Here is a 13,139-nt window from a genome sequence, read left to right as displayed (position 1 = left end):
GTGTGATCAATGCTTAATGACTTGGATGGTTGAGCAAATTCATAGTAAAGTAAAGGAGTTTAACAGAACTGTTTCCTTCTCTTCCTCCACACAAATAAAATCAGAATCTCTAACTTAGCGAAGTAGAACTTTGCATCTAACTTGTTTTAAATAAAGACAAACTTCTATAAATTAAGTGTCCTTGTTATCTTTTTATTTTAACTTTGTTGAGGGGTCTGTTTAAGTAGTATAATTTCATCAATAGTCCTGAACTACAATTCTGAGAATATGAGTTCTGGTCCAAATCCTATTCTACTTGGCTACTTGATATTTGTCAAGTCACTACTTTTCTGGGCCTGTTGTTTAATTTGTAAAGTGGTTAGTCTCAGTGATATCTAAGACACCTGTAGTTCTCATAGTCTGACACTGATAAAGCATCTAGAATTTGAGGGTTTCTTTAAAAAATCTCTTCTTACTTTATGACCTAGTTCTGAAATCTAATACAGTGTCTGTGAATGCTACCTCTGAGATATGAATGCCAATTTTTAAATTACACATATCATGTTAAAACCAAAGTTTAGTTTGTTTGGGACATAAATATTTAGAATCATCTGCTTTCTAAAATAAGGTGTAGCTGTATATTTCAAATCTGTATCTTCTAACTTTTAACAAAAATTCAATTACAGCTGCCATTTTTCATTAGCATGTTGATCACATGCTACGATTTTTTTCCAGCTTTAATCTCTCAGTATAAAAATGCTTAAGTAGTATTTTCTTCAACTTTTGTGCTCTTTCCTCAGCTATTGTGTAGGACTTTGTCCAGTTGCTGATGAAGCCACCTAGGCTGGTTTGAGGTGATACTGTGTACTCTAGGGAACTTTTCTGTCATACCATGGAATTAGCAGGTTTTAAGCTAATGTGAATGATCATCATCACTGATTATGTTCAAACTGTTATTGTCCTTAAGAAATCTAGATGGAAAGAAAGTAAGCAGTGTTCCTTCTGCCTTTTTCTCCCTTGGGATATTCTATTACTTCTTCTGATACATTCTGCCCATTTTTCCCCCACCAGTATCTGTCAGAACGATATTCTCCAATGACTCTGGCTCTCTGTCTTTATCTTTACAAAAAAGCAATTCTGTTATCTTCTTAGTTTGAAAAGCATGAAAGGTTTTATGAAAATCAGTAATATACAATGGGGGATTTTGTGTTGGAAAAACTTTTTAAAGGATAGCACAGTTTCAGCCCAAATACAATTTAGATTAGTTTCCTAACAATTCTAAATCTATAATGTATGAGACTCTTAGTTCAGACTCTTAGTTCTTTATATTCCTTAATATATGTTAAATTTTCTTCAGAGCTGTGCATAGTAAACTAATGAGCAATCCATAGTAACCTGTTATATTTCAGGGTGATTTTCAATAATGAAAGCTCACAAATTTTCCTCCTTACTTATAAAATTAATACTTCATTCCTGAAAAAATAGTTATTTGTGCTTTAAAAAAATATATACTTCTAGGGGCTTCCCTGGTGGCGCAGTGGTTGAGAGTCCATGTCCCCCCAGTGCATGGGACACGGGTTCGTGCCCCGGTCTGGGAAGATCCCACATGCCGCGGAGCGGCTGGGCCCGTGAGCCATGGCCGCTGAGCCTGAGCATCCGGAGCCTGTTCTCTGCAACAGGAGAGGCCACAACAGTGAGAGGCCCGCATACTGCAAAAAAAAAATATATATATATATACTTCTAGTTAAGTAGAGGGTATGGTAAAAGTACTTGATAGTCTGCAAAACAACACAAAATGAAGGTGTTAAACTTCTAGATCATTATATTTTACTAAACTGATCATTTGGTTTCTGAATATCTTTTTCTTGGGCATGTTAATTCTGCAAATCTTGAACAACTAGCAAATAGTTGCAGTAACATATATATGACACTACTATTAATAAAGCAGTATTTGTCACCCTAAAAATGAAGGAATTAACTTGAACTGTGTACCATCAAAGATCTAAATGTACAAATGTATCAAAGAAAACCAGGATCCCTATGAGCCTTGAATTAGGAGTCAGGACACCTGGGTTTTAATCCTTTCAATTTCCTGTGTATTCCTAGACAATGTACTTAATCTCTAAAGCACAGCTTTATTTATAAAATTAAGTTATTGAATTAAATCTCTAAGGTTTCTCTTAGTCCAGGAGAAGCTGGGGCAAGTTTCCAGTTGTCCTATCCCAGCAGAGTCTTACGGACAGTGCTTATTCTCCTAGCAACAATATGTGACAACACCTATGAAGTATTGCCAACCAGGAGAGCTCACCTAAGACATGCTGTCCAGGTTTTTTATTGGGATCAGCCAGATAGGCATGGAGCATCTCCCTGGCAGACTTTAATTACTCAGTCTCCAACCTCCTCAAAGGTCAAAATGATACCAAATGGCCTGGGTCACATTAATCACATGTTAGCATAAATTATTATGGTGGTCACATGGCCACCATAAATCACATTGTTAGCATAAATTATTTGGTATGGCCCAAAGCCCCAGGTAAACAAAGACATTCTTATCAGGCAAGATATTCCAAGGATTCAGAAATATCTTCCAAGAGCTAGGCAAGAGCCAGATCTTTCTGTGGAATGTACAGGGTTTAGACAACTCAGGCCTGCTGAGTTAATCCTTTGCTGCATACTTTTCAGTGAAGTAATCCTCTAGAGCCTTCTTGAGAAAGGGTGCTTGGTGAGCAATTTCTGGGGGCTTTTCATGTCAAATATTTTTTGCTCTACTGTCATATTTAATTGATAGTTTATAGAATTCTAGGTTGGAGATAATTTTCCCTGAGGATTTTTAAGGTGTTGCTCCACTTCCAGTGTTGTTATTGAAGCTTGAAAACCATTCTGATTCTTGATCCTTTCTATGTGAATGTTTTTTTTCTTTACTGAAAACTTAGATTTTTCTTTGACCCTAGGGTTCTGAAATGATGTCTCTTCACATGGATCTGTTTTCTATCCATTTTGATGGGCATTGAACATGCCCTTTTAATTTAGTCTCATGTATCCTTTAGTTTGGGGAAACATTCTTGAATTTTTCATTGATTTTCTCCCCTCCTTTGTTTCTGTTCTCTCCTTCTGGAACTCCTAACATTTGGATGTTGGACATCCAAACAGATCTTTTTCTTACCTCTTCTCTCCTATTTTTCATCTGTCTTTTGTCTCTACTTTTTTTAGGAACATTCCCCCAACTTCTAGCCCTTCTCTTGACATTTTAATTTCTACTAGTTTGTTTAATTTCTATAAGCTCTTTTTTTTCCTCTGAATTTTTTTTATTAACAGCATCTTGTTTTTGTTTCATGAATGCAATATTTTATCTCTCTGATTCTATTAATGATAACATTGTTTGTTTAGTTTTTTCTTTATAGTTTTCTTTTTTCTATTAGTTTGTTGTGATCTCTATCTTTCATTGAAAACTTTTGAGCTATCTGGTTATCCTTGGCTGTCTGTTCATAATTAAGGGTGGAAACTCTAAGCATGTAGGTGAGGCATGTACACACTAGGTGATCTGGCTGGACGATTTGTTAGGGAACCTATGATGATGGTATACTTAGGTCTTTCCTCTTGGGCCACTCAGATTTCTCTGGGGGAAAAGTATTCTAATCCTTCAGAGAATAAAGGTGTAGTTTACAACACTTTGAGAACCTAGTCAGGGAAGAGGGTTTGGGCATAGGAGAATCCCTTTACTTGGTGTTCATTACTAATCTCCCTGTTTTCTAACTCTTACTCCAGGCCAGAATAGCCTCTTCAGAGAATAAACACCCAGATATCTGGCAGAATGAATAAGTGTCATTTCAGGGCATGGACTAGGGAAAGAAATTTAGGGATCTAACTGCTTTTAAACAGCTTTTATCTACCCCTGTTTTAGCCGCTTCCACATCTCAGTTCCAGTGGTACTTGGTTCTCTTGGTCCCTGAACCTTTTGAAGATTCTGAAATATTTATCAGGTTGGTTCTCAGTCCTCCTCACTACTGGCTTGGGATTCATCACATTTTGTTGATGATCCCTAAGACCACCCTCAGCCTCAATGACTTGCTAGAAGGACTTAGAGTTGTTATACTCATGGTTACAGTTTGTTACAGTTCATGGATAGGGTAAAATCAGCAAAGGGAAACGACACATGGAGTAAGGTCCAGAGGAAACCAGGAACAAGCTTCCAAGAGTCCTCTCCCAGTAGGGCCACATTCCTTCCATAATGAGTTGTGACAACATGTGAAATGTTACTTACCAAGGAAACTCATTAGAAATTCAGTGCCAAAGTTTTTTATTGGGGCTTAGTCATATAAGTACTCTTTGCCCAACACGAAAATTCCAGACTTCCATAAGGAAAGCAGGTGTTGTGTATAAACCATATTGTTTGCACAAAAAGCTTAGTCACAATGAAATACATTTATCATTTAGGGAATGGTGAGAATCTTCCCAAAAATCCAAGTTCCCAAATGCCAGCCAAGTACCAGCCTTACAAGCAGGCTTTTCTAAGGATAGCAGTCTCAGGCATACTATATTAACTCTTTTCTGCACACATATCCATCTGCTTTCTAGCTTCCAATACTTTGTTATTGTATCCTTTCCCATTCTACTCATATTTATGGGTTTATATCTTCTAAGAAAATCTCTTTGCTATTGTTTTAGTGGAGTTTCAGGTGAGAACGATTAGACATGTATCTTCAGTATTAACCTGGAATTTTATTAAATTGTAAATCAAAACCCCCACTTTAATTTATAAAATTTTTAAGCAACTTGAGAGAAAACAGACTAAGCAAAGAGAAGAAACTTTAAATTTAAAAAAAGATGTTAGTATCCTAAGAGAGTGACAAAAAGAGATTGTATCCTCTGTATCCTAGAAAGAAGAGGCTGCCATAAAGAAAAAAATATTTAGAAGATTTTTAAAAAGGAGTTTTTAAAAAATGAAATATAGGATAGGCATTGAAAGAGAACATCTGAGAAAAGTCTGGCTACTCACCTTATAGCTAAGGCATATAAAAGCTTCATTTTTTTAATATGCAGCACTAGCAATGGCAAGCTTGGGAATGGTGCACTACTCTCCATAGGAACTTAAATTGAGATGGAATCTAAGGAAACTGCTTCTGTGAAGGAAATCTACATAGTTGGAAATATATGCCTATCTATTCAGAATGGGGAAGAGACTGTGTTCACCCCAATTTATTTTTGCATCAATTCCAAAGTTTATATAGATATGTTCTCCAATAAAGTTTCTATTTCAAATCAACAAACATGGGAAAATTGACTTGACAAAAAGAAATTGTATAGAAAAGCACCCATTCTATAGGTATTTCAGTATCTACTGTCTCCAAGCAGCATGGTTCTGAATGCCATGGGGGACAGTAAGTGATATATAGCTCCATGGTGACTCTTCCTCAAATCTTGGGATACCTGTATTAACTAAAGTTATATTAGATAACATTCACAAATAAAATATATTTATCATACTCTCATCTTTCTTCCCTTTACTTGAAGAACTAAATAGGGAGACAAAAATGAGAGTTTGAATTACAAAATAACAAAATCATTTCAGATCACTCATAAATAGGTTAAATATTTTAAAATAAGTTTGCTAGTGATAAGTGTTTTAAATCTTCATTAATTCAAAAATTATAAACCGATATTTTCTAAATTAGGGACTGCTAGTTTGTAGGTAGGGAAAAAGGTAGGTTATATGATGAAAAACATTTGATATCCATCAACCCATATAATTGTTTATAATTTTAGAATAAAGAATCATATCCTTCTAAAATAGCCCATTTAAATTCTAAAATTTGTGTGGAAATGCAAAAGACCCCAAATAGCCAAAGTAAACTTGAGAAAGAAGAACAGAGCTGGAGATATGCTCCTGACTTCAGACTATACTACAAAGCTAAGTCATCAAAACAGTCTATCACCGGCACAAAAACAGACTCATAGATGAATGGAACAAAATAAAGAGCCCAAAAGTAAACACATGCACTTATGGTCAATTAATCTAGGACAAAAGAGGCAAGAATATACAATGGGGAAAAGACAAGTCTCTTCAATAAGTGGTGTGGGAAAAATGAACAGCTACATGTAAAAGAATGAAATTAGAACATATTCTCACACCATATACACAAATAAACTCAAAATGGATTAAAGACCAGAAGCCATAAAACTCCTAGAAGAAAACATAGGCAGAACACTCTTTAACCTGAATCATAGCACTATTTTTTGGATCTAAGGCAAAGAAAACAAACACAAAAATAAACAAATGGGACCCAATCAAACATAAAAGCTTTTGTATAGCAAAGGAAACCATCAACAAAACAAAAAGACAACCTACTGAATGGGAGAAAATATTTGCAGATATGACCAATAAGGGGTTAATATCCAAAACATAGAAACAGCTCATTCAACTCAACATCAATAAAAACAAACAACCTGATTAAAATATGGGCAGAAGACCTAAACAGATTTTTCCATAGAAGACATATAGATGGCCAACAGACACTAATCATCAGAGAAATGCAAATCAAAACCACATTGAAATATCACCTCACACCTGTCAGAATGGCTATCATCAAAAAGACCACAAATAAATGTTGGTGAGCATGTGGAGAAAAGAGAACCCTCATACACTGTTGGTGAGAGTGTAAATTGGTGCAACCACTATGGAAAACAGTATGGAGTTTCCTCAAAAACTAAAGATAAAGCTGCCATATGATCAAGCAATTCCACTCTTGGGTTTATATCTGAAGAAAGTGAAAACACTAATTCAAAAAGATACATGCACCCCAATGTTCATAGCAGCATCATTTACAATAGCCAAAATATGGAAACAACCTAAGTGTCCATCAACAGATAAATGGATAAAGAAGATGTGGTATACACATACAGTGAAGTACTACTCAGCCATAAAAATAGGATGAAAGTTTACCATTTGCAACAACATGGATGTACTTGGAGGGTATTATGCTCAGTAAAATAAGTCAGACAGAGAAAGACAAATACCGTATGTTATCATTTGTATGTGGAATCTAAAAAATAAACTAATGAATATAACAAAACAGAAACAGACTCACGGATATAGAGAACAAACTAGTGGTTACCGGAGAGAGAGGGAAGAGGGGGTATTAAGATAGGGGTATTAAGAGGTACAGACTACTATGTACAGTACATAAATTGCAAGGATATATTATACAACACAGGGAATATGGCCAATATTTTATAATAACTTTAAATGGAGTATAATTTACAAAAATTTTTGAATCACTATGTTGTACACCTGAAACTAATATAATCAAATATACTTCAATTTTTTTAATGTTTAATTAAAAAGTAAAATAAAATGGCCCATTTATTCAGTTTTTCTGATACTAAGAAAGACCTGGAAAGATATGGCCCCTCTGACATAAATTGGCATCAGCAAATCATTTACATGTATGCTATTTACCATTCTAAACTTCTGGAAATCTACATAAAGTACATGTTTACTGTGCTTCATGAACTATCATTCACTGTCTTAACATCTTAACAAATGATAACTGCTTGACATTTTTTATATTAATTTTGTTTACCTAGCATCATGTCCTGTTAGCTATATTTTACAAAATACTTGGAATCTACTAATATCAGGTCATCATTTTTAACCTTATTATAATCTCAATGTGATTGAAGCACCTGGTTGTGTTTATATGATGCATTGTAACATTCTGCAAATCTGGGACCACTGCTGACCTTTAATTCTTTCCTTGTTCAGCTCAACTCCCTCTCACACTCATTATTTATCCCATCCCATGACCTTTTAGATTACACTTTCTACCCTGTCCCCATCCTCTTCGTCATTTGAACCTTTTAAATGCCTTCACTGAACTCTAGCTTTTTCCAGACAACCCTTCGTAAACACCCCATCTCAACTTGTGGGAAGAACAGTCAGCCTGTTTTATGTTTCCCGGTACACCTTCTGATGTTATATCATCATCATCTCTCTTAAACCCATGCCATCTGATTAGGTCATCACTGGCTATAATAATAACTTCCACTTTCCTGGATGAATCATCGCTTTCTTTCTCCTGGCCCTGTCTCTTGAACATCTATAGATGTTCTTCAAAGCCCATATTGATAATGCATCCAATGTCTCTCAGTTCAGTGGCTTCTCAGAGCTCTAAAACCCTCCATTTCTATTTGAGCTACTCAACAACATGACCACACCTTGGATCAACTCTTGAAAATGAAGCAATTCTTTCCAACCAGTTTCTTCTCTTTCCCCTTATACATCTGGAATTCATCCCTTTATATGTTTTTTACCCTCATCCTAACCTTTACTCACTTTACCCCTTTTGTTTCCCCACTCCATTAGCTTCTTTTTGATGTCATTTGCATTTAGAACCTATGGTCAGTCTAGTATTCCTCATCCCTTGACTTTGCTGTGCCGATGTGGTTCACTCACCCACTTTTTCTTTCTCTACAATAGTTCCACGTGTCTAAATAGTTCTAAATTTTTGCTTGGAAAATGCAATGTAGTTATTTGAACTTTTTATAATGGCATCTTTTTTTTCTGTTAGAGTGTTTCAATTTTCAAATTAGGAACCCTTACTGACCACATATACTGTCAACTGCCTGACTTTAACTGGACCTCTCTGCTTCTCAATATAATCTTTTATAGCCCTTCTATTCATGTGTTCCAAATGTTTTCCATATTCCAAGGGCTTAAATCTAACATCCCTTCTCAGGATATGACCTTGCCTGCTACTTTACTAGAAAAGAATAGAATCCATCTGCCAAATTCTCTCATACATCTTCTCTACATCAAAATGTTGTGTCTATGCTACATCCCCACTTCTTATTCTAGCAAAGAGAGGTTTATAGATTATTTTAAATTTTCTGTGCAGACCTCCAAGTTTTTCTTCAACTATCTTTTCTACCCTCTTGACTCAATAGTATGTGTTTTCCTTTTCAGGGCTGACCTACCTCACCTAGAGCCTTCTTTAGCAATTGAACTCTCCTTTCCTCACTCCCACTCTCCTCCATTTACCATTTCACCCCCTCTAGTTCATTTTTGATCAGCAGATTATTAAATCAGAAACTGTGAAAATCTGAGATTTTACCCTACTTGAAAGCTGACAGGTTAGCCTGCCACAGTTTTATAATACATATACCAACAGAAAACAGAAGACCCATGGGTCAGAGAAAAAGACCATTTATAACTCATGGCAAAAAACAAAAAGCAACCAAAGCAATGTTTTGAATCAAGCGCCCAAGCCCAATTCCTGTAAGGCAACACAGTGAGAGCCAGATGTTACCTGTGTATGCAGCAAAGTATGTTACAGGAGAGAAACCCCAAAATGAGGAAGACAGACAGACCTTATCTTTACTCTGGAATGTAAGCAAATCTTCACCAAGGAGAGAGAAGAAGATTTTACTCCCCTGGAATATCTCCAGGGAGGGAAATGTTCTCTATATTATACCAGTCAGGAGACAGATCTTCCCTCTGACCCTAAGGTAGACACTATCTCTAATTTTCAAGGATGTTTGCTGTGCAAACCCCTTGCATAGTAGAAAACCTGGCATGCAGAAACCTGCAATATTCCAATACATGATTTCCAATACAAATTTTCCTTTTCTTATCTCCTATCTTCAAATATATCTCATATAGACTGTGCTCACTGCCTTTTTCATCTTACTTCCTTGTATTTTTTCCTGTCATTCCACTGAAAACTATTCTCTTCAAGATACCTCAATCAAATGGTTGTTTCTTAATTATTCTTGACTTTTTGCAGAATTTAACAATGGCTGAACTTTCTTCCTTTCACCTCTGAACTACTCCACTGCTGTGACTAGTCTGATTCTTAAGTCTGTGTCCTTTGCTCATCTCTCTTTTCTTCACTTTTTGGGCTTTTTCATTTTGACTATTAAATGTGAACATATCACAGGTTGATTTCTCATTCTACATTTGCTCCCCCAAATATATTCTACTTTGAGTTGCAGCTGTCACCTCTGTAGGTGATTGTGATTTACTTCTTATATTCCAAAACGCACCTGCCATCTCTATTTCTGCCTATATCTAATAAATTTTAAAACTAAGAATCAATTCTATTACCTGACTTTTTAAAATTGTTGTCAGTGGGACTTTCATTCTATCAGTTCTTTAGATTCAAAACCTGAGAATGAGATTGCGTGGACTCACTCAAATGCAACAGTCTTTTAACTGGAATTCTTTATGCCATTCTAATCCATTGTCTACACTGTCACCTAAGAAATCACTTGAGCAAAAATCATATTACAGAGTTTGTGGGAGTTAAGATCTAATCCTTTGACATTTTTATACAAGGTCTCCGTGATTGGATGACTGCTTTCCCCTTCAGTTTCTGCTTGTGCTGTATTTCCCATACACACCCATACCACAACAACATGCCAAAGTACTTCCTTTGACCTAAATTCACTGCTCATTTATTCAAACATTTTCTGAACCTACTGTGAACCAGGTATCTTGCTGGGCACTGGGGCTATACATATGAGTAAGTTACAGTCTCTCTTAAGGGAATAAAAATGTAAACAAATGCCATAAAGTATGATTTGTAATGCAGGGATACAGAGTGGTTTCCCTCTTCCTAAGGCACTTAAGGTGACAACGTAAAAAATGACATAGAGTAAGTTATTGAAGGATGAGTTGGAATTTGCTTTATGACCATGAAATCATATTTCAGGTGAAGTAAAAGCATGTACAGAGGCATGGAGATGTGAAATTAAACCCCTTATTTGAAAGTTGTAAATAATTCAGAATGAGCAGACCATAAGATTGAAGATGGGGATAAAAGGATATAATGATGGGAAGGTGGAACTAGGTGATAAAAGACCCTTTCTGTATCAAAGGAGTATGGGCTTTTTCCTGGAATAGTATGATCAGATTTACTTTTTTAAAAGAAGGTGTTCCATCATAGTAATAATTTATTCAGGCAAGAATGATAGATGCTAAAACTAGCGTATGGAAGTTTGACGAATAAAAGATATTTACTAGTCTCTGAATACCTCTCCACATGATACTCATTACAGTGGGAAAAACAGTAACTTAACCATGGAGAAACCTGGTAGATACCATCTTAACCAATGATCAAAGTTAACCTCACAGTAATGGGACAAATCAACATCATGAACCTTATGATATAATGCACTGAGAAGAATGCAGCACCATCATTTCTGTGGTATTCCTACCAAAATGCAAATTCTGAATCTAATCATGAGGAAACATCTGATAAACCCAGTGAGAAGCATTCTACAAAACCACTGGTCTGAACTCTTTAAAACTGAATATCATGAAAGACAAAGGGGAAAAATGACAATTAAGGGATTAAGTATACATGAGATCTATGTGTAATGTATAATCTTGGATTTTTCCCTCCCATAAATGGCATTTTGGGGATCAAATGGCAAAATCTGAGTAAGGTCTGCAGATTAGATAATAGTATTTTATCAGTATCAATTTTTTGATTTTTATAATCATACTGGTTATATAAGAGAATTTCTTTTTTAAGGAAGTATACATTGAAATATTTAGAGGTAAAGGGACATCACATATGCAACTTACTCTCAAATGATTTTTTAAATCATATATAAAACATGTTCACGTATAGGACATGTTTATAGCAGCATTATTCACAGTATCCAAAAGGTAGAAGCTGCTCAGGTGAACATCAGTGGATGAATGTTTAAACAAAATTTGATATATACATAAAATGGAATATTATTCAGCCTTAAAAGGAAGGAAATTCTGACACATCTACATGTGTGATATCATGGATAAACCTTGAAGTCATTATGCTGAGTGAAGTAAGCCAGTCACAAAGGGACAAATATTGTATAATTTCCCTTATATGAGGTACTTAGAGTAGCCAAATTCATAGAGACAGAAATTAGAATGGTGGTTGCCAGAGGCTATAGGGGAGAGGAATAAGGAGTTATTGTTAGATGGATACAGAGTTTCAATTTGGGAGGATGAAAAAGTTTTGGAGATAGATGGTGGTGATGGTTACACAACAATGTGAATGTATTCAGTGCAATGAAACTGTACACTTAAAAACTGGTTAAATTGTAGTTTTATGTCATATATATTTTAGTACAACTTTTAGGTAAAAATAAAACATGTAGAGAGGTGAGAATAAAGGAAAAATAGCAAAATGAATAGTTATCTTCTAAAGATACAGATGGAGTTAAGAATGGAAGCAGAGAGACCAATTAAAAAGCTATATAGTAGTAAAGACAAAAAAAAACAGATGTATCTGAGGATGATTTAAGTGGTACAATTTGAGATTAATAGGGTAGTATTTTAAAATCCTCTATCACATCTAGCTTGTTAACCAAAATACAATAGATATGAGTAGAAGCACAGGCTGCTATCTCTGCCTGAGCCTTTACCTGTCTAACACTCATTTATCCTTCATAACTTGACTCAAATGTGACTTCTCTAAGTCCTGCCTGCCTGACCCTTTACACAGTCTCTCCTCTTTCCCCTTACCTCTCACCATTTCCTGCACTGTATTAGTCTATCCCCCTTCTTAGCTGTTGTGGTAGCATCTTTTGCATTGACATAATGTTTCAAAATAGTTGGTTTATCTCTTTCTTCCATATACTGAGCTCCTTGAGGGCAGAAACAGTTACTGTATGTATGAATCCATGGTACCCTTCATAGTGTGTGCTCAGTAACTGTTTGAATAGAATCAGTAAGTTATTGAGTACTTACACTTTTTTCCTTTATAATGTTCTGTACTTGCCTGTTTCTTTCTAGGCCCTCCCACCCCCCACTCAAAGTTCATACTCTATTTCAGTAGTCTTGTAATTAGTCTTTCTACTTCTAGTCTGAAGTTTCTCTGCAGTTGCCTTACGTTGATGCCAGATTAATGAAATTCTGTGATTTGGAGTGCTTACATAAAAACCCTCCATATCTTCCCATTATCTAAATAATAAAGTCCATATTCACCAGTTAGGAATTGAGACCTTCCACAGAATGTTTTCAGAAGTTACCATGTTTATTTCAAATTCTACTTAACCTACCTGCTTAACTTTATTCATCAAATATTTGAGGACCTGCCTTTTGCAAGGCTTTATGAAGAAAGTAAGTTCACTAAATATGATCTCAACTTTGTGTTCATTTTTTGTTCCCT

The 13,139-nt window shown here is 35.5% G+C and overlaps 1 protein-coding gene across 1 annotated transcript in view; it reads left to right on the top strand.

Annotated features, from left to right (window-relative positions):
* The window catches only part of GPR137C (G protein-coupled receptor 137C), a 52,699-nt gene that overhangs the window by 16,198 nt on the left and 23,362 nt on the right, over positions 1-13,139 (top strand). The gene's annotated exons all lie outside the window — the stretch shown is intronic.

This window comes from Mesoplodon densirostris, chromosome 4, assembly GCF_025265405.1.
Source record: "Mesoplodon densirostris isolate mMesDen1 chromosome 4, mMesDen1 primary haplotype, whole genome shotgun sequence".
NCBI lineage: Eukaryota > Metazoa > Chordata > Mammalia > Artiodactyla > Ziphiidae > Mesoplodon > Mesoplodon densirostris.
The sequence above is the reverse complement of the archived record's forward strand: the minus strand, read 5'-3'. Positions and strand labels throughout refer to the sequence as shown.